The sequence below is a fragment of the Sinocyclocheilus rhinocerous genome, unplaced genomic scaffold, assembly GCF_001515625.1.
Source record: "Sinocyclocheilus rhinocerous isolate Xijiao unplaced genomic scaffold, SAMN03320098_v1.1 scaffold742, whole genome shotgun sequence".
In the NCBI taxonomy this organism is placed as follows: Eukaryota; Metazoa; Chordata; class Actinopteri; order Cypriniformes; family Cyprinidae; genus Sinocyclocheilus; species Sinocyclocheilus rhinocerous.
The window spans coordinates 2,022,660-2,027,068 of NW_015641116.1; the positions used below are offsets into that span (position 1 = coordinate 2,022,660).

Sequence of the window (4,409 nt, forward strand, 5' to 3'; positions counted from 1 at the left end):
GCCCAGAAAAGCGCTATATAAATGTAACGAATAATAATAATAATGACCATGACCTTGACCTTGACAAAGGCTCACCATCAGCGGGTTACAGAAAAAGCTAGACAAGGCACAATGGAAACATTAGGAGTAACACAAGGATACACAAGGACTAATAACTAAACAAGACACACCTGAAAGTAATTAAGACAATGAACCAATGACAAGACAGAACTGAAAACACCTGACAATATAAAACAACAAAAACAACACAACAGGTGTGTCGACTTGAAGCGGAGCTGCGCAGAACGTTCGGTGTATGATATCAAAGTACCGTGAGAGCTATAGAGAGCAGACGGCTCCTTATGCATTCGAATCGCTCTCACGGTACTTTGATGTCACACACCGATCGGTCTGCGCAGTGCCGCTTCAAGTCGAACACACCTATTAACAAGAGAAACACATCACATGGGGAACAAGGGAATCACACAACATGACAAGAACTATGACAATACGTCAAAATAAAAGACATGAAAACGTGAACAAAACCAGAAACAGACGCGACACATTGGTGAGCAAGTGATGTAATGCAAAATTTCTCCAAATCTGTTCTGATGAAAATCTGTCGAATGGCCTAAGGGTGAGCACATTTATTAGCAAACTTTCTTTTTTGAGTGAAGTTAAATTAACATTACATTTTTGTTCAACACATAAAAAAAAATTTTCCCACAAAAGTTCACATACAATAATTGATGGATCCCTTGCAGTACTAGTACCAAGAACCCCCTAGGGTTCACAGACACCCTGTTTGAAGATCCACTGATGTAGTGCTGTGTTTTTTAAAGGCACGTATGGGTTTATTATTTTTCCATTTGGCTAACTACTTTGTTTATAAATTAAACCTAGTTAAAATATGACTTAAGTCATGATGGTTAATGTCATGTAACACAGAAGACAAGATCTGTCATTGACACCAACGAAACAAAATATGTATTACATAATATATTCAGATTAGACGTAACACAGACTGGAAAAGGTTAACGGTTAAAACGGCTAAAACCACGTAACCAAAACAATGATACTCTGTCCATGCTATTTCTAGGTTTGCTGACACTAATGCAAAATCCTTTCATCATCATTAGGCCAGTTTTAACTATTAGTAAGAAGTGCAATAGATTTCTGTAATATTTAATATATACATGCATACTGTATATATCAAAGGTGGTGACCTACTTTTTAATTTTGTTGAGATTTGTTAAATGTGGAATTCTAAAGATAGATTCCAATGATTTAACACAATTCTGTCAAAAGTGGGGGACAGTTTCTCTCAATTTCTAATTTCTCACAGCAATAAAATAACAAAAATATGTAAATAAATAAACTGTCAGTATAACAGAGAGTGGAAGAAGATGCAATGAAAGTAAATGGTAACTAAGGCTGTCAAATACAATCTTCTTTATCATTATATGTATGTTCTTCCATTATGAAAAATCCTAACCTATACACAAATGACACCAAAGGACTTCTGGCTTCTGATTTCAGGGGTCAAGTCACACCACATTTGGACAGCAGTGGTAAGTAAAATGAAAAGCCATCTGAGGCAAATCCTCTTAAGGTTATAAAATACCTGATATATTTATATATGCGAATTTTTACGCAAGCTTGCCTATGTTCCAGTTCATCATAAAAATACAATTCCTAACCTGACGTGCAATGTGTAAATGGACTTTCTTTCTTTATTTTTGTCTTATAGTTATTTGGCATGTGGGGACTGGTTCCACGAAACCCGAGGAGAATGGCTTCATTGAAGATGGTAAAGCATTTCGATGCAAGAACTGCATTTAGGTAATAGTTGTTGTTTTTTTCATTGAAATATTCTAACAACTTATCTGAAAGTATATATAAAAAAATCATATGTGCTCCTTTTAAAAAAAGTAAATATATTTTATGAAATAATAAAATATCCAACAACTGTCAAGGCACACATCTCAGTTTTTGCATAAACAGCCACAATTGAATATCAACCCTAGTTCTAAGACCTCTGGGAAGACACAACCACAACAATCATATCACCCAATCACCAGCAGAGGTCATAATCCCCACAGAATTGATCCAATCTCCATTACAACCTCTATACATCTTTAGTTTATCTTTAATTTTCATGCTTTCTTTTGCATTCCATTTATCTTCCTTATAGTTGTCTGTTTAAATTAAATCTGTCTACCTTTAATTTTGGATTATGATGCTGGAGTTTGCATGCTCATGTAAAGGATTTAAGATTAAAGATACTGCAGAGCATATCAAGAATAGTGTATTCATGCTGAATATGTATGTATTGTGTTTGGTATTATATGTAACAAACAACAGCATATATAAATACAAATTCAGCATGAATACTGCATTCTTGATATGGTCTTACTGATTCACGTTAAACTAATTCAAATTAATAGATCATGCATAATAAAAGATGGCTCAGTTTTGTTTGAAAAACATTTCTTATTCATATTTTCATTTATGCTCATACTATAACTGTACCTTGTTTTCAACACCATCGTTATTTTTTATTTTATTTTTTGCCCAGTTTTGATTGATTGATTGATTGTCTTTAGGTGTTTTGTTTTCACATATAGTACACTTTAAATGAGTCAGTTGAAGTAAACCAAAAAGGGAGCCAGCTGCAAGAGACCTCTCGTTTTGGTGTTCACAAAAACCAGGTGTGAAAACGCTCTAAAAATGAAATTAAACTAACAGTACAACAGGGGTAAGTTAACCTTTACTTACAAAAAAGCCTAAACCTCGACACTGGATAAAAACTAACAAAAAAGCCTAAACCTCGACACTGGACAAAAACTAGTATGCAGTGAGAAAATACTGAGACTGTGGAAGCATTTTTTCCATAATGGCTACAAGGCCGTCTCGCATGGGTAGCGTGGCCGAGCGGTCTAAGGCGCTGGATTAAGGCTCCAGTCTCTTCGGGGGCGTGGGTTCGAATCCCACCGCTGCCAACACTTTTGAATGTATGACGTTGACTTGGTCAAAAATAGTTAGCAGCACTGAGAACGTTTTCAAAAACCTTTTACAGCTCTCGTGAAAAAATACAAACGTTTGAATGTCTACATGTGGATGTTCCAACACAGGCGGAAGTGCTTTACCGTACTGATGAAATATTGAGTTGACAGATCTCGACGGAAATATCTCATTATTCAGCATACGAAAATAAATAGATAAATAAATAAAACAGACTGAATTTCGGTTCCAAGTATTGCAGTTCAATGTCACTTTAAACAGGTGCAACAGACGAATATACAATGTGTGCTAGTAAATTAAAGCTAACGTTACTTGCAGTGAGAAATTAAGTTTCGTGTGAAATGTTTGAGCGGTCTCTAGTGGTGTTTCACAAACGACAATAGTGCAGACTATGCAAGTATAAATCTGCTGTAAGTATAAACAAAAGTGAGTGCTGTTGTGAATGATCGCTTAATCTTTCAAATATATTTTATTCACTTTATCTTCAATCTATATCTTGAATAAAACATAAATGAGAACGGCCCAAGGGGACCTTTGCAAACTGTGCAAACGCATTTCAGTCTCATGTTTTTTGAACCTTTTTAAGACCCGTAGTGACATACGGGTACTTACCAGCGTGTTGTTTGTGACCAACCTTGTGTTACGGAAGTTTATAAAGTGAATTCTCATCTACTTTATTATAAATAATTCTATTTGATGGCTGATGTGAAGTTCTGAATTGATGAAGCTGTGTGAATAAATTTGGCGCTGTCCTACAGCTTATCTTGTAAGTATCTGTCATATGAAGCTATCGGTGCCTATTTGAGTGAGTGAAAATATTCAGTTTACTTGTGTTCAGGCAGCAAGCCTTTGTAACCGTTTTGATGTTCATACACATTCCTGCAACACCCGTAAAACAACTGTACTATATTAGTTGCTCCGATACATCTAGCTCAGGGATGGGCAACTGGCGGCCCGCAGTGTCTTTTAGTACGGCCCGCTGGATCATATTAGACTCGGATGATCAATTTTAAAACATTTGAAAAGCAAGTCACGTAAAGATTGCTTTCAGTTTATGATGTTAATACTATCTCCAACCAGGAGAGCTCGCTAGTTTCCAGCCGCTCCCCTATTAATGTCAGCGTAGTAGGACGTGCACTCTAATGTAAACAGTGTTGCCAACTTAGCAATTTTGTTGCTAAATTTAGCAACTTTTCAGACTACCCTAGCAACTTTTTCTTCCAAAAGCACCTAGCAACAAGTTAAGCTATTTTTAAATTTTATTTGGCTACTTTTAGCCACTTTTGATAAGTTTCTCAAACAATAAAAAGGCACACATTTTCCAACAAAATTACACAAAAAGAGGCAACCAAAGATGCCTAGCAGTACACAACATCACGTGAATTAAGTTATTGCTATTTGCAGTT

At 35.8% G+C, this 4,409-nt stretch overlaps 1 protein-coding gene and 1 non-coding gene across 4 annotated transcripts in view; both read left to right on the forward strand.

The window, feature by feature from the left end:
* The first annotated feature begins 2,648 nt into the window (after positions 1-2,648).
* snapc2 (small nuclear RNA activating complex, polypeptide 2) overlaps positions 2,649-4,409 on the forward strand; it is a 7,563-nt gene continuing 5,802 nt past the window's right edge. Inside the window, exon 1 of one of the 3 annotated variants that reach the window (XM_016571210.1) lies at positions 2,649-2,737. The gene's annotated coding sequence lies outside the window, so the exon portion shown is untranslated. Of the gene's footprint in view, positions 2,738-3,621; positions 3,809-4,409 lie in introns of those variants that run through there. The other 2 variants (XM_016571209.1, XM_016571208.1) reach the window with 2 other exon arrangements.
* trnal-aag (transfer RNA leucine (anticodon AAG)) lies at positions 2,900-2,981 on the forward strand. Its single transcript has one exon. It is a non-coding gene; the product is annotated as a tRNA-Leu (tRNA).